At 38.9% G+C, this 22,680-nt stretch overlaps 1 long non-coding RNA gene across 1 annotated transcript in view; it reads right to left on the bottom strand.

The window, feature by feature from the left end:
• Positions 1-15,889: 15,889 nt before the first annotated feature.
• Positions 15,890-22,680, bottom strand: part of LOC137167035 (uncharacterized) — a 114,870-nt gene continuing 108,079 nt past the window's right edge. The window contains exons 3-4 of the long non-coding RNA XR_010923936.1: positions 16,327-16,433; positions 15,890-16,200 (exon numbers count right to left, since the gene is read on the bottom strand). This is a non-coding gene — a long non-coding RNA (uncharacterized lncRNA). The remainder of the gene's footprint in view (positions 16,201-16,326; positions 16,434-22,680) is intronic.

Here is a 22,680-nt window from a genome sequence, read left to right as displayed (position 1 = left end):
AATTGTTTTCTGGCCAGCCTTACAACTTATAAATTTATTTTTAGCTGTATTAAAATGTTTATCTATCTAGGAACAAAGAATGTAGGCTATATTAATGGGATGGGGGACTCCATCCAAGGAAGCAGTGACTCTGAAAAAGACTTGAGTCCTGGGGCTAATACAACCCATGGAGAATCTCAATAAAGTGCTTATATTAGCTCTGTACAAAGCACTGGTAAATCAAATCACATGGAGCTCACAGCAAACAAACAGCAAAACTACTAGTCAGCATTTGTAATTTTAACTTGCTGTACCTGAAACTCCTTTAAAAAAAATGTAGAGCCCAGTGGTTAAGCTTTCTATAGGAAGCTTTGATTGCGTGCCACAGAGATGTGCTGGGTAAAAATAATGTATTTTGAAAGCAGAAGTCTGCAGATCAAAAAAGGGATTTTCAAGTATTAAAATATCCCCATAAAGACAGGAAGAGGAGACAGGGTCCGCAAGACAGAAAGAGGTGGAGACTAATGAATGCACTGGCAAGTGGTGCCAGCTTGGGAAGAAAGTAACTAGCCCCCAGTAAGGGGTTGTCCCAAATTACTTCCCCCTTGGAGCAAATAGAAGCAGAGAAGAAATTGTGACTCTTCCTTCAAAAGTTTATTCCAATGTGTATTGTATTATTATGGCACCAAAATATTTATTAAAATCTGGGACTTTTGATACCCCCCAATCTTCTCAGAGGACTGTGATTCAGAATCTGGAGCTGGAAATTTTGGTATGGCACCTACCTCTATCATGAGCCAAAGCAAATGTATCAGCGTTGATCCTTTCACCTCTCACCTCAGGAACTTTTGTGTCCTCAAATTGATAAGGCTCTGAGTGTTACAGCTTGGGTCTATTTCTATTTGAAATATATTTCTGCTCTCAAATAAATGCCTGATTTGGGAATGGGAAGCACATAAAGATTGATTCCCTGTAACCTGGGGTGCCCTTTACAATGCCTAGGCCTCACAAACAGCCTTCAGCATGTGAGTCACTCCCACTCTGTGTGTGCTGCAGCCAGCTAGCCATGCCTTGGCTCTTATCAGCCTTAAAAATTACCACAGGGTGACCCCAATACACTCCTAGTCACAGATTTTCCTCCAGAAACATACGTCCTGTACTGCCCCAGCCCTCTCCTGGACAGTACAACTATATTAAGTTGGTTATTCTTTTAAGGGAATAATTTGCACACAACCTTTTACCCTGGAGTTACCCAGACACTTCAACTCAAACACACTGGATTAGATAAAAAAAATAAAACAAGTGTATTAACTACAGAGAGGTAGATTTTAAGTGAGTACAAGTAATGAGGCCAAAAAGTCAGAAATGGTAACAAGAAAAATTAAGATAAAACACTTTTTGATGCCTAAGAAACTATATTCAGTTTAAAGCAAAGTTTTTTCACCACATGCTTTCAGCAGTCTTACTGACCAAACTCTATAAATCTGGACTCCTCCCCAGAGTCCAATGTCTGCTTCTTTTATCTCTTCAGGTGCAGTGAATGAAATAGGCAGGGAAAGAGAGAGGATGCCTTGGGGTATCTGTCCCTTCTTTTTTTAGTTTCAGTCCCTCTCTTGAAAAACAGACAACCAGGGAACTTTACTGGGAACAGGAACCAGAGGCTCTAGTGAAGAAAAGGAAATTAAGGTCGGCTAATAAATGCTAAAACATCAACAATATAACACTTCCCACCATTCACAACTGTGTCACACTCCTCAGCTCCCTCCCTGGCACCTTCCCAGGTAGATGGAACGTCTAGGATGAGTCCAGAAATGCATGTAGATTCATTGCAAATGTTGGCCAGGTTAAAGAAAATGAAAGGGACCCTCTTACAATGTTTTCAACCCTTGGTGGGGCAGGCTGCTATCCTGGCTCGCTGGTCTGGAGTCCTGTAGATCAGTGGCTCTCCAGACTACTGTACTCCTTTCAGCAAGCTGATTTATTTTGCATACCTCCAAGTTTCACCTCACTTAAAAAAATACTTGCTTACAAAATCAGACATAAAAATATGAAAGTGTCACAGCACACTATTACTGAAAAATTGTTTACTTTCTCATTTTTATCATATAATTATAAAATAAATCAATCAGAACATAAATATTGTACTTACATTTCAGTGTACAGTATTTAGAGCAGTATAAACAAGTCATTGTCCGTATGAAATTTTCATTTGTACTGAGTTTGCTAGTGCGTTTTATGTAGCCTGTTGTAAAACTAAGCAAATATCTAGATGAACTGATGTACCCCCTGAAAGGCCTCTGCATACCCCCCCGGGTATGTGTACCCCTGGTTAAGAACCACTACTGTAGAGGTCTCAGCTGGCTCAAAGTAGTCAGCACCGAGTTAGTTCTCTGTCACCCTGAACACCGGTCTCAGTGGGGCTGAAACTAGAACTCTCAGTAGTTCAAAGTCTCCTGTTGTGTGTGGGAGCTAAGGAAAGACTCCCTAAATTGTTCTGCTTCTCTCTCAGTTCCAAACTCAAAAGCCCTAAAACTAGTCCTGGTTTCTCTGAGTCAGGCTGTTCCCTCCCTCTGAGGGACCAAGCAGTCCTAGCTCCTCTTTGCCCCCACAAACACTCTACCTAAATCACCTCATCAGAAGCCTCCCTACTGGCTTTTTGCAGGAGTTTTCAATCTATTCTGCCCTGCGTTAGACTCAAAACAGCCTGGTAAATGGTTTTCAGGGGCTCTAGAACTATAGTTGTTGTGGTCCATAAGGGTAGATCCCCTAGAGGCTGGGTCCAGCGTACCATGAGCAGACAAACTCCAAAGGGGACTACACAAACCACATTGCTCCGTGTTTGCTCATCATCCCACTCTAATGACTGATTAAAACAAAGCTGTTCTCAGCCTCTACCAGCTTCAGATCTCTGGCTGCAAGAATGAGGTCCAGATTTAGCAGAGCACTTAAGCAGCTAATTAGAGCCATTGATTGCAATGGGAACACTAACATGGTTTAACAGTGGGCCTGAATTTCCAAGCTGACCCACCACTTTATCGCCAGAGAGTCCTTTATGAACTGATTTCTTACCTGATCCTTCCACGCTGCTCTGCTTTTTATAGAGAAATTTCATAGAGAATGTCTGAGCAGGAGATGGCTACTCTTTGTGGCTAAACAACTTTGTAACAAATTCCATCTTCAAGCCATTACTTACACTGACTTTCTGGCAGTTAAACTAACGACTTAGTAGATGGATTTGTCAGGCTGCTCTACAGGGATTTATGTGGACTGTGCTGCAGTGCACAGTTAAAGAAAGAATGTACTACAGGACTAGGGAAAAAACAGGAAAGAAGGCAAGAGAAAAGTTGATGGCAAAGGAAATATTTAATTGTACCAAATAGCATCAGGGTGGTCCTACTTTATCAAGGAACTACATGGAAAGGAAAGAGACAATAGTATCAAGAGTTAATTGCATCATTACTGGTGATGGTGTCCAATTGCATTTGACAATACACCAACTCTGAATTCCTGAGGCACTTCCAGCTGGAAACAATTTATTACAATAATGCAATTCAGTGGCAGCTCTCTAATACAGTCATAGCTGTGATACCCAAAACTTTAAAATTCCTGACTTTTGGGTTTTCAGATCTCAAATGTAACCCTACATTAATATAGTTTTTGAACTGAATATAACTGAATTTTTACATCATTTATAATTATCTGCTAGTCTCTGGGGAAGAAATGAACATCCCTTACTGAATTACACTGATCTGACTGCGCAAGCAGTTCTCATTTGAAACTTGTAGAAACCTTTGGAGATAATATTATATTACACTAAGAATAAACACATTTGAACTTGCTGGGTTGATTCTCAAAACATCATGTTTCTTCTAGAACAGCGGTTCTCAACCTTTTTTTCCCCCGAGTACCACTCCGGTCAGGTACAGTCAGGTCAAGTACCACCACTGTTCTAGAACAAAAGATCTTTCAGTGCAGATGAAGACATCACTAACCTTTGTAAATAAATGAGGAAAGGCTCCTCTGCTTTTAAGTGATGACCACTCTAATTAGTTATGCAATGAGCTTCCAGAAAAGAGCACACATTTGGAAACATTGTAAACAACTTTGAATTTACACAGTATGAAAGTAGAAAAATTTCTTAGTGTAATGTCATCAGCAATCTCGAATAGGCAATAAAGTCTGGGGTACTATATATTTTCTGCTTGTAGAATTAAAACAATTAATGTTTCTGTAAAGTAATCCCAGCCACAAGCACAATGTAGAAGGGCATTGTTCATAATTTAATTTCAAACACTACTTTATCCATAGCCCTAGACATTTGAAATGCATTACAAATTCAGGATAGGATTTATCAAAACAAGTGATGTGCAATATGGAATCCACAGATTTCAGTCTAGGATCTGAACTAGTTACCAGAATTTATTAATTTGAATTTAGAAAATTAGCTCTTTCACTTTAAATCAGGCTTGCAATTTATTAAAATCATGCCAGAGACTAAACTGAATGTCACAATACTTCTCTGACCTATAAATAATAAGGTTAGTCTCTCAAAGTTGACGTTTGAGTGTGGAGTTTTAAAAGAATTAAATCAATATAATAAATATGTAATCAATGTCAATAACAGGCTAAGTGCTAAATCTTAGAGACTCTGGCAGCAATGAAGACACAGATTGTTGCTATTTACATATTATTCGACAGTGATTTAACAAGCAGTCAGTCAGCCACACGAACTAATGCATGAAAATTCTGTGTTGTACATTTTTATTACATGTAACCCCTTTGGAGTTTGCAAGCAACACTGAACTGAATCTTTAGGGGTCCTGCCTCTGGCTTCAGAACCTCCAAACACCATTGCTCCGCCTGCTCAGGGTCTGGGGCAGGTGTCTACAAATGGAACTACTGATGGAGTGATTTATATAGCTATTTTGACAGACCAGTGGCAAGGCAGAACTGCTCATTCCCCAGTGGGAGGGGATAGCCTGACTCAGAGAAACAGGGACTAATTGTGGTTTCAAGTTTTGGACTGTTTGAGTTTGGAGCTGAGAGAGGGGCAGCTTAGCCTGGGGAAGTCTCTAATCAACTCCTGCTCCCCTCACCAAGGGACACTAAACTATTGTGGGATTTAGCATATGACTGGGGAGTGCCAACCCTGCAGTGACCAGTGATCAGGGATGCAGAGAACCAACCCCATGCAGGCTACCTAGAGCCAGCCGAGAGCTCCACAGGGTTCCAGACCAGAGAGCCAGGAGAGAGGCCTTGTTGAAAACACTGTAAGAGGACCACTTTCATTTTCTTTAAGCTGGCCAACATTTGCAGTGCTGCCACATGCATCGCTGGACTCATCCAACGCATTCCATCTACCTGCTGAGGTGCCAGGGAGGGAGCTTGGGGTGTGATACCATTGTGAATGGTGGGGAATTTGTTACATTTTGATGTTTTAGTATTTTACTTCATCTTAACCCTTTCCTTCCCTAGAGCATTTTTCCTATGCTATATTGTTTTTTAGGTGTGTCATTTCAGGGGTGGGGCTTGTATTAATATATTGTGGTGTTTGTGTACCAGGTAAGTATTAGTCATTTTCCCAAGAGTTAGCATCCCTTCTGACCTAGGCATAAAGGAGTCACCTTGGATGGGGGCACTGGGTGCTAAAATAAAGAACCCAGAACCCAACCCATGTAAGGAGAGGGAAGAAACCACTCTGATTAACAAGCACCAGAGAGGAGGCTTGAGACATGTTTCGTGGGGGGGCTAAATATAATTTTATCATCGATCCAACTGAAAGCTCTACTTAGATCAGTAAAATTTCTTTCTTCCACATGCAAAGCCACCCTGTTCACTCATACATTAATAGCTGATCCAAGGCCCAATGAGGCGAGAGAAAAAATTGCTATTGATTTCAGCAGGCTTTAGATCAGGCCCTAAAACCCATAGGATGAGTGGAAAACTTTTTGACAAATCAGTTCTCCAAATTGTCCTGTAGGAGAGAGTGCGTTGTCTGCCATAAAAATGAGTTAGGGCCCTGCCCTCCCCCAACCAGCCGATCCTCATGAAAGCAGGGCATCCAGCAGGCTTTATTCTGTGGGGTGCCTCATGCAGCTCCCTTGGAGCCATGCTAGCAAAGACTCTCCCCTGCCCTCGCCAGCTCCCAGAACCTATGGGTGAAAGGGACTGTATTAAATCCTAAATAGAGCTCCAAGAGTCGAGGGAAGAAGGGGGCAGGAAAAAGATGGTGATGTGTGTTTCTCTGACTCACCACCTCCTCCAACCATTCCATCCTTTCTCCACTCCCTTCCTCCATTGAATCTACATGGGGGCTGGGGTGGAAAACCTCCTTCTTGGCATGGATGACCCTTCCATGTTCAGCTCAAGGGGGTCATAAAGTGCTCATCTCCCTCAATTAATTTGCAGTTATCTATTGACACAATTACTAGATTGCACCTATTTTGGGTAGGGGGGTCATAAAGCATGGGTTCATGGTTCAAAAATGCTATTATTCAATGTAACTGATGCATTTTAGGGAACACTGATTTTGTCAATGTTTTTGTGACCATTGTTGAGAACTGAGACACTTTTGGATTAACACAATGGTGCTGCCCTTAAAGATCACTTATGAAGTTCAGCTACGCAGAATGTAAGCTGTCATTTTTCTCAGCAAGGATCTTTCCCAGGTGTTTATTGAACCAGTGCTCCAAAAGTATTACTGCCTTGCAAATTGTTTCCAGGTGAATTCAAGATCTGGTTCTGTGAAGTTTTAAATGCTTTAGGTTGTGGTTAGGATTTTGACACTTTTGCACAAAGCAAAGAGCATATTGTTGATCAGATCAGCTTTCAGCAGGTTTAATCAACACAGTGCTTAACATAGTTGTGATAGCTAGCTAGCAGATGGTCTGTATTAAGGGCTCCCAATGTTGCTTAATCCAGTGGAACTAAATCAATATTGGAAATTGTGGGAAATTTCTGTCCCCACAAAGGAAGACTTCAAAGACTCTGTCTCCTCCTGCACAAATCCTGACACTCAAAATGAGCTGGACACTCTTTCAGAGAGTCTCCTGATTTAAATCCTTGAGGGCCCACCAGTACCAGAGTGCTAGGGAAATTTTGGCTCTGGAACTTGCTTCTTCCACTGACTGGACAGAGCCCATGATTTTTCCCCTTCAGGGTACATTGCAAAGCCCACCTACTTACTTAGCCTTTGTCTAGCAGGAACCGGGGTGGCCTAGCTGTGAGCTTCATTTGAATGCTTCTTGTGATCTGAGAAGTTTGCTCTGAGTCCTTTTGAGCAGACATTGTACAATGATAGTAGTTTTGTTTTAACTGCTGTTTTACAATTCATGTACAAATGCTTAGAGGTGGTGAGAGGCATATTATATAAATTAGTAAATAAATAGCTATTTTATTTATGCTTGCACCAGACAGATGTACAAGCTCCAATTTTATCTACTAGTAGTACTATATATGAAACGTGGCCCAATCCTACAAACCATTACTCACATAAATACTCCCATTGACTTCAATGGGACTGGAACATGAGGAAGATATATCCAAGTTAAATAAGGGTTTGTTTGCAGGCTCAGTTCTATAACATTAAGCTAAAGTTTAGAATTCAGTCTCCTGTTTTTCTCTAGCACACAGACACTGACCAAAAAACCCCAAACAAAAGCAAAAAATCTCTGTATAAGTATGGAGAGAAACATAAAAGATATTTTATATACAGTGCTAATAAAAAAACATGGTTTCTTGTTAAAATCTTGTGATGACCTTGAAATTTATAAAACAAAAACACAGAAAACCCAAGACAAAGGTTTAACAAACAACTTGGGGTTCTGTTAACATCACAAATCATTTGGTTCATACCAATGATTACCCTGATGTCACAAAGAACCATTAGAGGCATGTATGGTCTTATAATGCAGTTATCTATGTAGTAGTGTGTTAGCAAATCTTCAACTATTGCAAAAAAGCTGAGCTGTGGTGGGGTCAGGGGAGTAACAAATAATAGAACTGAAAATGGAAACTAACCCTTGTTTATAAGTACAATTTTTCCATAAAATTGATACATTTTCTCTTTAAATACAATATTTATCTTAACAGCAAGGATGCTAAAGGGAAGAGAATACATTTAAGTAGTATCCATAGGGTACATCAATACTGGAGCTGGAAGGCATTATTTCCAACCGAGATAGCTGTGCCTACGCTAGCTATGAAGGTGCTGGATAGCTAAAAAATATCAGAGTAGCTGCAGCAGGATGGACTATCTGTCCATGTATATCCCATCCAAAACCTTAGGTTCTGACTTGGGCAGCTAGACTGTCCTACCACCTGTGCCGCCTCGTCTATACTACTACTTTTAGCATGCTAGCAAGTGCACATATCTATCTGGAAATTATGCCTCTAGCTCCAGTGTAGACACACCCTCAGTATTAAAGGCTCAATGGAAGTTAACAATCCTGTTCCCAAGGAAGTATATGTTGAACTTTAATGAGAAGTACTCCTGCTACAGGAGTTTGAATATCAAACAACATTCTGGGTTGAGCTGTTTCTTTGTTTTTTGTAGCTGTACAGTCCGAATGTGTTTATGCGTGTGACAACAATCACCCTGAGTCTACAAGTGCCAGCTGCATCCAGGAAGTCCATCTCAGTCTACCACTTCATTTTTTAAAATTTGTAATGTCCAAAGAAGGCGCCTTGACCATAAATTGTACCAAGACTTTTGTTGTCTAAATTAAAACAATTAAAAAGAGTGCTTGTTGTCTTAGAGGGTACAGCAAATGGATAGCTGATCATGATGGTTGCTTAATGATGCATCACCCTGCATGGCTTTATAAGAGGAAAAAAAGCACTAGAAAAATAAAGAAATGGGATGGATATCAAAATCTCTTGTACTGCTAGTACTTGTGGCAAAACTTACACTAAGGTAAGTACAATAGATGTCTCCCAGAATAATTTCACTGAAACAGTGGGCTGTAAGGCTGTTACTGAATGGTCACCTCTTAGAAGCACTTTGAAATCTTTTTCAGGTACTTATGTGCCCAACATTATCACAATACCTAAGCATCTCTCTGTCTTTAATGTATTTATTCTCACAACCCTCCTGTGAAATCAGGAAGTACTGTCATCCTCATTTTATTGATGAGGCACAGAGGCTGAGCGATTTGCCCAAGTTTATCATCGTAGTTCCTAGGCCATCCTCGCTCTCCAGCCAATTTTAGTCAGGTTATCTCCTTTATTAATGTTGGATAGCCTTGTGGGTTAAATAAGGGTTAATATTCTTGTGGGGAGGGGAGAGTATGAGAGACAACAATTGGCTTGTGCAGTAAGGAACAGATGTGGCAAAGTCCTTAACCATGGTCATAACCCTAATCATGTGAGTAGTTCCACTGTGTTCAGCGGATGTCAGTTGTACTGATCGACACTGAAAAGATTCCCATTGACTGCAGTGGGCTACAGGCCCTAAGATGAGATATTAAATAAATACAAAAGCCTGTTGTAGTGACTGTATACATTTTTCTTCTTTTATGTGGGTTTGAAAATTTTGTGCTGCTGTCAACGTCCTGGCCTTTCCATTCATGTAGTATTAGGCATGTAGCATAAGGAAAGAATTATTCAAGAGATGGTCTGTGTGGAAGAGGAGTGATTTGATTAACCTTATATGGATTCATTTGCAGATGAATCTTGCTCATAAGGATTTCCATGATTTTGAGAGGATTATGTCTGATTTTTCTATGCAGTGGTAGGCTGAAATCCTTGTCATAGGATTATGTTTAATTTCTATTGTGTGTAAAGCTTGGATAGTTTGTGTCTTACTTTTCACTGATGTTACTGATGTTTAGATTATGCTGATAAGCCCCATTCTGTAGCTGTCATTCATATGAACGGTCTCATAGAAGCCAGTGGAACTTTCCACATGAGTGAAGGGGCTGCAGGACTGGGCCCTACAGTTATACAGAGGAAGATGTAATTTTAATGTTTTTATTTTATTGTATTTTTTGTAGATACTGATAATCAGTGTGTTAAAAGTATTATTCCCTTTGCTGATATCTCTGCTTATTTAGCTAGAGCCCAAGTTGGTACTTTATACTTTTAGACACAAGCAATCAGTAATAACATTGCCATAAAAGCCGCCCAACATTAAGACTCAGATCTGAAATTGTTTTGTGTAGCCACATATGACTCACATCCCTGGGGGCTCCACAAGGCAGCAGGGTCTGCCTGCATAGAGTTGTTTGCCGGATTGGGGCCTTAGACGGTTGCACAAAGGACTCAATCCTACATGTTAGTTTAATCTGACCTGGAAATCATATCCCTTTCCTTGGCTGTCACGTGGATAGTTCTGACTTATAAATGGTAATAAGTTGCAGGACAAATATAGAAAGTGAGAGATTTCTGCGTTGCAGGTAAGCGGAAAATGTCAGAAGAGGTTCACTGAAACGTCATCAGTCAAAGTAAAAATGTTAAATATGACAAAGTTTCCACAAAAGCAGCTCTTGCTGAAAGCAGTACTCTTTTTAGAATTCTGAGCTCTATTTGTCTTCCTGGCCATGGTAGGATCACCTAATAGTCCCTTAAATCACCTGCTGTGCCCCTGAAGCAGAACACTCACCAAAACATCAACACATAAGATGAGAAAAATTGGACATTGTCCTTGAGCAACTGCACAAACATTGCTCCTGGGGCTTCTCAGAGTATATGCCTTTAAAAAAATGTGAAGTTTCAACACCTTTAACCACAGCTGAGCACAGTGCTTAGAAGCAATGTGGTCTTGTAGCTAGAACATGGGACTGTGACTTAGATGGCTGGGGTTCTAATCCCTGCTGGGTTACTAGCCTGCTGGGTTAGGTAAGTCACTTAACCACTTATTGTCTGTTTCCCTATCTGTAAAATGGGGATGATGATATGCACCTCGTTTGTAAAGCACTTTGAGATTTACTAATGAAAACTGCCACATAAGAGCTGGTTTTTATTATTAAAGCAACTTAATAACTTTATGGCCATTCATCTTCCTCTCATTAATTAAGACTTCAGAAAAAGAATTGATGAAGGAACTGAACCTAACCCTAATTACTAATCATTCCAGACATTATTGTGTATCCCTGATAAGGATGAATGAATCAATAGGACCTAAATTAGGATTTTCACATCCTCAAACTGTACTGCTGCAGGAGATGACTATTACCCTCTATTTTCCTCTTATTCTGTTGGTATTAAACCAGGGAAGTTCAGGAACCATCCTCAAGCCTGGGTGAGTATTTGTGCTCTAATACCACATGCCTTTTAGGGTTCTACCATAGCACTTTAGGTCAGCAGGTGATCTTACCTTTGCTGTGCTTGCACCTAGGGTACAGAAATAACCCTTGCTTCCTGGTCTGACAAAAGCTTTGGGAGGTTGGCCAACAGACCTCTTGTTGTCTGGTAATGAGTGAAAGTGATAGACCTTCTAGAGGATAGCTCTGGAAGCATGGGTGTCACATATGTTAGTCTTTTTCTGTACTTTTGATGCATTGTTGAATACTATGCTAATAAGAGGCGGGGGCATTTTCAATACTTCCATGAGACCTAAAAATACTTATTTCTCCCTTGGCTGTAATTCCTCTGCCCCGCAGCAAAGTGTAAGATGCTGAGTAGCATGTTGATGAGGATACCAAAAGCAATCCCTTTGACACATTCAGTGTCAGTTATGTTAAACTGAGAAAATATTGGATTTCATTCTTTTTTCCTAAATCCAATATTTTCTCCATTTTCTGTTCAAATTCATGGAATTCCCAGATTTAGTATTTATTGCTAGCCCTTAGTCTTTATTGCTAGCCCTCATGGTTTGTGAATTGCTGAACATCAAAACGGTTTCTGGTCCCTTGGGATAGCACTGTTGCTTTAGTACTGCGTCAGGATTAACATTAACAAAATCTGGCTGGCAGAGCAGAGTAACTTTTTCTTCTTGCCCCTCTACTTTAAACTGAAGAAATGATAGTTGGAGGAATCTGACAAAACTGAGGTGGTCTATCTCCTAACATGCAAAGTTGAATCTGCGTCTGCATTATAATAATTCTGAGTGCCTGCATAATACTTTGTTTTCAAAGCAGTATGCAAATATTACAGTTTGTTGTGAGGTAGGAAAGTACCATAAGTTTTACTACCCTCATTTTACAGAAAAGCAAATGAGACACAGTGATTTAAAATGATTTGCCCAAGCGTTGGTGAATTTAGGAGTTCCTGGCTTAATCTAACCACTAGACCACTCTTCCCCTCTCTATATTCATTCTATATCCTTCCTTTATAGAATGAATAGTAGAGCAAAATCTACACTGCAGCAAGGTAATAAAAAGTGTACTCTTGCACAGAAACTTACAGGGCCATTTCATGTCTTGTCTCAACCTGCCGAGGTGTATTTTTCTTTTATCATCCAAGTTAAACAATTAACCTCTCATTTAATTAATCCTCTTTGAACTTCATCTGACTCCCATCTAATCAATTTTTTGACTTGTTAATGCTCTCCTCTCATTCTATTACAAGTAGAAACTTTCCCTTTAACTGAGTTATTGAATACCTCAACTTTTTGTTATCAGCACTACACAAATGTTTATAAATCATTTTATTCATCTCTGCTACTCTAGGAGTTGGTAAAAGGCTCTTATTGTTTTCCCCAAGTGTCACACACAAAACATTTATAATCAAGTGACACTTAAACAGAACAAATATATTTTAAAATATAGAAATATTTATTTAATATTTTAACCATTATTTTTAATATGCCTGTGGCTATGTTTCCTTGTTATCTTGCATGACTTTCAGTTGTAGAACCTTTCAGCATTACTTAAGGTAACACTTTTAACAGCACATAAGCACTGAAGTGTGGCCATTTATATATAAAGGTAGAGCCTGCTCTCTTGCACTGATCTTAAAACATCGTTCTGTGCTGTAGGCTATCTAATGTCCTCTAGACATTTTTTTACTTTCCATTTGTAAAGACATCCTTTTTAATCATTCAGGGTAAAACTGGTATCCATTTTAGAGAAACTACCTTCTACCAACAGGAACTAAAGCAACTGGGGTGTGTCAAGTTACAGTATATAATCTAGTAATGGCAGGTGATGTGGTTCATCTAATAGGGTTTTTTAAAACCTTTCATCTTTGCAGAATTTAGATAACTGCTTTATTTCTTATTTAGTCAGCAAGATCATTTGGTCAGTTTTCTTCAGACTCCAGGCATAAAATAATAGTTCTATTTCCTGTTGCTATGACACTAGCTGTTTACCAAACTATCTAAAAACAATTTAAGCAGTTGGAGCATAGATTATTTCAGCAACGAGTTTGGATAGATTCCTCACCCTTTCCAGGCAGGAATTGAGTCCAAAAGGAAAGCTTCTGTTTTGTTTTTAACTCTTCAATTTAGGTTATAATACATGGATTTACTCTATTTTGCAAGCATCAGATGAGATATGAGTTAAGAGAACCCAAAAAGCAGAGTTAAGACTATGGATTTTTTTCCTCCTCGTTCCAAGCCTGATGTCTGCAGAGAAAACAGCTGCATTTACAGTGTCCCAGGTTAGCCTCCTAGCTCCATATCTCAGATAGGAAAACATATTTAAAATAGGTAACTAAGGATGAGCAAACTGGTTTGGTTAAAAAAAAGAAAACCCAATATAAGTCATCAGAAACTCCCAGAAATCAAAGCTTTCTTTGTCCTGCATATGATGAAATTTGAAGCATTGTTAGTCCCTTTCTAGAGAATCATACTTAAATATATTTAATCTAGAGAGATGCTAAACAAATGTTCAATTCTTATTGCAGACAGAGTATTAAGGTCCATAAAAGTTTCATTACAAACATGACTGCTTCCCCAATCATCTTCCAGGAGATAAGAGAGGCCCACTGTGGCCACTGTTCCTTCTCACCAAACCCAATTACTCCTAAGGGGTCTCCCCTGGAATGTCAAGTAGATCCATCCTTCTTTCAGCACTACTTACCTTGTACAAAATCTCATTGCTGGACACAGCACTTTCATACTGTCTCTCCCAGGTCCCTGCCCAACACTCAGCTAATGCTTGTGCATTCCAGGGCATATCGGATATCCATAGCTGTGCCATTTCATTGGTGCTGCTGCCAGAATACAGGAAGAAAGAATCAGGCTGTCCCTATGATATAACTGGCTGAAAGTGGGGAGTTGGGCCTGTGGGACAGTGGTACTTTGAGAGCTACAAATGAAAAGGACTATATGAACTACTATTATGATTTATTAGTAGCATATTGTACCCCAGAAAACAAGGTGCCAGGAGGGAGGAGAGCCTCCCCAAGAACAGTTATTGGTTGGAGCAAAACAGCTTCTAATCTACCCAGAAATGTAGGGAGGAAGGCTGGTAGGAGGAAAATTTGGTCACATGAAAGTATTTAGTGCCTGATGGCAGAGGGTCCAGAAGAAACTGTGTGACAGATGGGAGAGGAGGGGGGAAGGGTCAAGTTTCCAAAAGACCACATAAGCATCAAACCAAACCTGTATGCCTTTTGCATTCCAGCATCACTAGAAATAGAAACACTGATCTCTTGAATTTTGTCTTTATGCTTCTTCAGGGCTAAGTTTCCCTAGAGCTAATCATGGTTTTCCTTGTCTTTACTTGGCTTTGTACTGGGGCAGCTACATTGGTGATTAGTAGTTAATTGCTGGAATTGGGACACCTGCAATTAAAAATAGTTAGGGTGACATTTTAAAAAATGCTCAGCAATGACTTAACTCTGCTCTCATTTCAGTCAATGTCAAAATTCACATTAAATATAATGTAAATAGTATTAAGGCAACAGAAAGTGCTTTAGAAAACTCCCATAGTTAGATTGCAAGCTCTTTGGGGCAGGGTCTTTGTATGTGTTTGTAAAGAGGGACTGTGCATTGGAGGAAGCACTTCTTAGGTTCTTCTTATTTTCTAAGTGGACTTTGAATTTTTACTAGTCATTTTCATGCCAAAATAATCTGAAAAGACATGACACAATGCCATATAAGTGTTTGGAGCGAGGGACAAGGAGAAGAATAGAGGGTGGGAGGGTCAGATAATTGCTGGACTCCTGCAAAAAACTATGAAAACAAGCTGTCAGCCAGAATTCACTCTCCCAGCTTGCACTCTACATCACTTCCCTAGGGGAGAGCTACATCTTTTTATCACTATGTTGTGATATTTTGAATTGTAGGTGGGGGGAGTCTTCGATATCCAAATAGAGCTGGTTGAAAATTGGAATTTCCATCCTATGGGAAATTCTAATATTCCAAAATTTGCTTTTGTCCCAAACTGGGATGAAAAGTCAAAATATCACCATTTTTCATGGAATGGAAAGTTTATAAACGTGGATATATATTTGATAGAAATAAAATATTTCAACATTCCCTAATTTAAAAATTTCATTTTTGGTTTGTTGAACTGAATTGAAACATTTAATTTTGGCCTAGTTTGACATTAATCTGTGTCCCGCTGAGTAGCCATGGTGTCTCATGGGAGTTGTAATTCAACTGCCTCATGTGCCTATCCTCCAGTGGGGGCTGGGCATCCTGGCTGGACTACATCTTCCATGATGCATAATGATCATGATATTCCCAGGATACACTGTGGGGTCCCCTTTAGTTAAACCAATGTAGTGTATCATGGGAGATGCAGTCCAGCCAAGAAGCTTGACCCTTGGGAAAAGCAGGGGTCTGAGGCAACTACAACATCTATGGGCACTGCGACAGCATAGGCAACAGAGATTAACATCAACCTGACTCCAAAAAAATGTTTGGGTTTGCTTAAACAAATAGAACTGTTGATTGGGTTGACTTGACCCAAAATCCTATAGAGCTATGGTTGTGTGAAAGTATAACATTAACAATGGTAGGGAAGCCTAATGCCATGACGACGCTGCACACCCAAAGTATTGGGACATGCACTTTTCAGTCTGTACAGAATGTTCTTTATTTCAGAATTATTAGTTCAAAACCAAAGCTGAACGTTGTGTAGGTTGTCAGTTTTCTCCGATATTTCCATTACAAAAGCATATATTGTCTAACAAAAGTCTCTCACACAGGCACCCTAAAGTGATTACATCTTTTTTTCCTAGTGGCTGCTCAATAAATCCTCTCCAGATGACTAGCTATTTTTCACTTTCCATCTGGTGAAGAAGAGCAGTAAAATAACTATATGCTGTAGCACTGACTTGCTGTTTGAATGCCATATTCTGAATGTCAGTAAAAAGCCGCCGCCAAAGAATCTATCAGTGAAACATAAAGAACAATTATTCCTAAATTTAAAAAGTAATTATACAGTATGGATCATATTAAGGTGGTATTTACTAAATGAACAAAACAAATCCAGTGACTGATTTGCATTCTCTTACCTTCAGGCAGCGAGCTCTTATATTATTTGTTCAGGTTCATCATTAGCTAGTCCCTCTTTCATCGTAAGACATCATCATGATTTGCAATATTTACAGCAGTAGTACACCTAAAAGAGCAGCCCAGCATTAAGAGTAAGTTATAAGTGTAATAAATTATGACAAATAAAAAATAAAGTAATGCAGCAGCCAACATATATTCTACCAGTTATGTTTTGAAAAAACTATAAAAACGTTGTGATTGAGATGTGAGTAAAATGTATTTTTAATCCTTATAGGGAAGTGCCACAGAATTTAATAAAAATGAAACAAATAGGATTCTATAGGAATTTAAGATGGCTTTATCAAAATTACTCTACAAATGTGTATAATTTTAACAAAAAATCTTAAGCTTTCTCTAGTTTTTTTTTTTTATCCCTCATTATATCCTTACTATCTATTAAGTTCTATGGGATAATTCAAAACACTTTTTTTATTACATTCTATAATGTTTTTCCATAAGGTAAATACCAAAAGCTGGTACCAGGTGCTGGTCACCTGGCACAAAGCACTCATAAAGCTAATGATCCCTCTGCTTGAGGGTTAGCATAGCACCCCCTCCGTCTGGCATAAGGGATGTAAGGTCAAGGACTGCTGTGTTTGATTGTCTCCCAGCAGCCATAAATGGCCCCTGGGAGCCATGGACTGGTGTGAGGGAGACTGGGTGTCTAATTCATGGGGAGGATTTGCATAATAAATTATGTCAGAGGGATGTTTATGTACCAAATCTACTGCGCTCTCTCTCTCTCTCTCTCTCTCTCACACACACAGAAGAAAGCACACCAAGGGAGAAACAGAGGACAAAATTCCCTCCTGTGCCAGAGCCCTGTTCAACAAAAGTGTGTGGTAAAATAGCATCCAATAGCTGGTTAGGGCTGCCTGATTTTCAAGGCCAGCCCCAATTAGCCTGTCCCTGCTAACAGGCAGCTCTGAGTTCCAAAATTAACATAGGATTTTAAACTGACTATAGACCAGTAGAGGACAGGCATGGTGGTGCAGAGCTCCACCTCCACTCCCCACTCCCTATTCCCTTGTAATGATTGGGGAGACATGACCCAGAGATGACCCACTTATACTCTGGAGAGAGTTCCTCTACCTCACTGGAATGCTCTGCTGGATATTAGTGGCCACATTATGGCCCCATTACACTAGATGCACAGCATAATGGATAATGGGCTCATTAGAGAATCTGACCCAGTGACTAACAGACTAACCCAAAGATCAATCAAGTCAATGAAAAGACCCTCATTGATTTCAATGGGCTTTAGATCAGGCTTTTACTTATTTACAATGATATACAAAAATATAGAGTGGTAATAATGAGAAATGTCAATTTTAGATATGTAAATTTACCTTAGCATTTGCCATAGTCCTTTGCATTTCCAAATATTTTTAGGAACACTTTCAATATGGCAAAAGTTGAGTTTAGCTGACTGCAAACCTCATTCACTTATTTCACGCAACTGGCAAGATTGTAAGTATCACCATTTTAGTATTAAAAAAATAAAGAGAACTGAAGAGAAAATACAAAAGATTGTATACAAAACAGGTGTCATATAGCCAGAATATTATACAGTCAATTTGTTGGGAGTGCACTAAACTGGGAACTGGGACCTCAGAGCTCTTCTCTTCCTTACTCAAAGACTAAAGCCTTGAGGAAAATAGTGTACTTGCAGGTTCCCAGATCAGCCCCCTGGAAGGCTTGGCCTTCTACCCCTTTTCCTTCAGAGTTCAATATGGACCCTGTGTACAGTCAGTAGAATGACTGTTGTTGTAAAAGGAAGCCTGGGAAAGCTGCCCCACCTGTCCAAACCCATGCTGTAACTCTGTAGCTAAAGAGGCATACTAAGATCAGCACATATTCTCTTAAAGTAATATTTAAACACACCTGTCAGTCTACTCTGTCTCACTAGCAACTTCATAGGCCATCTTTAACTCGGGTTTTTTAAGGTATATTTTCACTTGAATCATATCTAAAACAGCTAGTGAAAAAACCCTAACAACATGATTCAGGAATGCGGGAAAAGTGTGTTGAGCCCAACAATTCTCATCACATTCCTTACAATCACATTTATATATCTGACATAATGGTGGATTTTGTGTTTGTCTATAGGGGCCATCTGATGGGGTTTGCCATCACTGCAGCATTAGCTTGAGTTATCTACACTTGAATGAACTCCTTTCGAGCTAGCCTACCTTGAAGGAGAGCAGCCACACTGTGACATAACACTTGAGCAGCGCAGAGCGTTTGGATTAGCAGCACAGAGTAGCTGCATCCCCACTGCATTACTAGCTCCAGCTTCAACAGCACTCAAGCTTCAATGCCTTGCCCAGCTAGTGTAAAATATCACTTAACTCACTTAACTGGAGATTGGGTTAGGGACAAAACTGAGTTATGCCTTGAGTTAACACCACAGTGAAAACAAACAAAAAGTAAAGCTAATGGATAGTTAAGGTAAAAGGGAGTTTCCTCAACTTGGTAGATTTAAGTAAAGAGAGAACAGTTTAATAGTGGGTTTGATCTTTTTCAAGCTCTGATTCTCCTTTTCTGTTATACATCACATTTTTATTTATTACTTTTTGGGGGCTGTCTCTAATGCATCTAAGAGGCAGCATAGTCCAGTGGATAGGACACAGTATTGAGTGTTAGGACACTTGCGTTGGGATTTACAAAGCAGTAAAGGGATTTACTTATACATCTTCCCCTGAAATAAATAGGAGACATGTCTAAAACACTTTGAAAATTTCAACCATGGGCTCTAGTTGTGGCTTTGCCACTGACCTTTGGCAAGTTATTTAATCTCTATGCTTTGATCTCCCCATCTGTAAAATGGGGATATTGATATTTGCCCACCCTTGTAAAGTGCTTAGAAATGTACCAGCACAGATGAAAAGGGCTAATATGAGAGTCTAAGTATTGTTGTTATATATCTGTCATTTTATCCCTGATGCATGACTGTGTGTACATAGATATACATTTCATTTCAAGCATAACATCCCCTTAAGAGAGATTTTTAATATGAAGAAATGTTGTTACAAAAGTGATTATGAATGGTTTAATGTTGAGAGCCAGAGTTCATGTGTCAGAGAGAATTTTATACTAAAAAGCCCCAAAAGTGCAGAATATATTTAGAAATGAGTACCATACTGTGTTGAGGTAGTGTGTTTTACCTCATTATACAGTGCAGTTCAAAAACATTTAGAAATCTCTCTATATGTCTTTAAATGGACAAGTTCATTTTCCCCCACTGAGAGAAATACAATAGGTCTTTATTGCAGTCACTGAGGCAGAATCCTTGGATTACAATTAATAATAATACATGGTTTTGACAGGACTGACTTACTCTATTCTGCCGCTTCTATTATAAAAAAATCAAATATTGCTGGAGCAGTGCAGAGGCTTATGAATAGAAATTTCTTGTTTCATTATTGCTTTGTTTGTGGTTATTCAGTGAGTATATACATTTATTTCAATAGAACTTGATTCATGCCACACCTTTTTTATGGCAGTGATTCTTAAGCTGCGGTCTGCAGGTCTAATTATCAATGGATAGCTGCCTGATCACATGAACTGGCTCCTCCCCCATCCAGCTCCTAAAGTGCACTAAAAAGTTGATCCAAAGCCCATTGAAGTCAACATGAGTTTTTCATTGATTTCAATGGACTTTGAAGCAAACCTTATATTACAGCTAAAAATGCACATCCTTTCTAACTACTGTTTTATTACAATAGCAGTTCCTGTCTTTGCCTCAGAGACGTTATATAAACACGCATGAACACAACGTCTCTATTAAGATACGATGCACATTATGAAGAAGTCTAAAAACCCCTGCTTTATGATGATAAAGCATCATGAATATAGGCCCAATTCTACTGCCATTGAAGTAAGTGGTAAAATTCCCATTAATGACAATAGGAGCAGGATTGGGGCCCTAAAAAGGATTTGTTGCTGTTTAATGTGCTTGGACTAGGTTGCTTATTTTAATGTTGTTTATCTGTATCAATGTGTAGTATTCTACAGCAAATGAGTGTCCATCCAAAGAACTAGTCAATCTTCACACTCTCTTAAAATAAATGCTTGTACATCAAGCTTATCCCTAGCATGTTCTTATATGTGAACAAAATTTATGGAGTATTGCAGGACATAGTAGTTAGGCATTAGCATTTTTACTATTCCCTTAATATATCAATTTATAATTTAACGATACATTGCTTCACCACATCAACCCTTTTATACCCCTGCATTTTATAGTGTACTGACACAAACAGTAATAATATATGTTATAGTGGAGGATATCATACTCTGAACTATAGATGTTTAAAAAGAACTACTTGTAATTACACTGCAGCAAAAGGCTACAGGCTAGTCTAGATTTATCTTTTCATTATGAAATAGTGAGAACAAATTGTGAAAGACCAAATAAAGCTATTAAGAAACACAGCAACTGCTGAATAAAAATGTGAATTTTACATTTGATTTCTGTGGGAGGGTTTTAAGCACTATGGTAATAAAACAAAACCACATTGTAGATTATAGCCCCAGTTCTGCATCATGGTCTCAGGCACCTGTTTAACTCATTAGCTTCAGTGGGTCCTTGCATAGGTGTAGAGGTCTTTAACAGAAGATCCCGATGCAGGATTAAGGTCCATAAAAGCTACATTTTTATCTCAACTTCTGTTGTTTAATTCACTAGAAAACTCTCTCAAACTCTACTCTCATAACTGACATTGTCAGCAAAATTTTTTGATAAAAATATGGCTTTTACATACATTTGGGAACAGTTATTTTCTCCTTATAAAATGCATTTGACGTTTTGTTTTGTTTTTTTAAAGTTTTTATCTTTTTCCTTTGGGAATCTAAAGTGGATGAATGAACTCATTGGAACTGAAAAGCTTTTGGGGGGATACCAACTGTTCTTCATTTTTTCATGTATACTGCAAATATATATATATTAACCATGACTTTTACAGGCAACGTTATTACCTAGGAGGATAATACTGGTTTATCAATAGCCTCAACATTTTTTATCTATAATGTAATGTTCTTAAACTCTTCCCAAAATGTCTATACCGTGAATTTAAAAATCCTATTTTTGTTATAGGTATGTTATTCTGGTTAGAAAAAAAATCCATAAAAATTAATATGTTAAGAGAATATTAAGCTCTCAATGGCTAAACCCTCCAAAGACAGTAAATGCCAAAGCCAGATATACAACTTTCATTCAACCCCTTTAATGATACATTCTTTGATTATATGTTCACATGCTGTTAGTCAGTGGAAGCAGCAGTGGGCAATCTGATCCACTCTAGCAGGACACAAATCTCCATAGTAATTTTTATCAAAAGTGTTGAAAGATCTAAATGAATCAGCAGTGATCTGACTACTGCCAGCTGCTGAAAGATCATAAACCCATAAAAACCAGTGCAGTCCCCATACTTCAGATGAGAATGAAAAGGGTCAAGGAAATCAATGGAATACAAATGAACCAGAGGTGCTTCACCACTTCCTTTTCACTAATTTACCAATAGCAGATTACAGATAGCAAAAAACTGGCAAGGATTTCAGCAGCAAGAGATGTTTTCCAGAGCTTGAAATATTCAAAAAATATTAAATCCTGTTTTCAACTGTGCACAGCCCAGATGTGCCAAGCTGTCACATAGCCAGGAAATGATTTTCTGGTTGGGGCTTTGTGTGCATTGGGTTTGAGGAAAAGAAACCTTTCTGTTCCCTAATCTCAGCTATGATACGGGATTTCAAAAATTCTGTATGCCACAAGCAATCAGAGTCAGAAATCAATGATTAAACCAACAATCTAAATTCTGCTATAGGTATAGTCTGTCAAAGGTCATCTGTATACCAACATGATTTATAAAGATGGAATATGGAAGAGCATATGATGTCTCAAGTTGATAGTCAAGAAGCTGTAGTAATTACAGTGTCCTGCTAGGGCACTACTAAAGCAAATCATTAGCTGCCAGTGTAAACCAAAGCAAGACATTTTTGCAGGGTAAGCTTACATCACCAACAAGGCAGCTGTGAGTTGCACTTTACCAGAGAAGCTGTGGTTCCTATAATAGAAACATAGCACAAACAATGAATGATATGATTCAGGAATGGGGTATGGGTGGAATGGAAGTCCCTGTCCTTCAGGGTCATCTGGAGCATTGCTGGAAGCTAACACTGGCGCCAGAATAATCCTAGAGGTAAGGTGACAGTGGAAATATCTTCTTATTTGGGATGGATCAGACACATTGTCTTGAAACACCACATTGTCTTCAAATTTGCTAATTGATCATTGCTGAAAAATGGTGCTATAT

Source organism: Emydura macquarii, unplaced genomic scaffold (assembly GCF_026122565.2).
Source record: "Emydura macquarii macquarii isolate MOO-44397 ecotype Brisbane River unplaced genomic scaffold, CSIRO-AGI_Emac_v2 contig_2897, whole genome shotgun sequence".
NCBI lineage: Eukaryota > Metazoa > Chordata > Testudines > Chelidae > Emydura > Emydura macquarii.
Note: the sequence above shows the minus strand (reverse complement) of the source record. Positions and strands in the feature narration are given on the sequence as shown.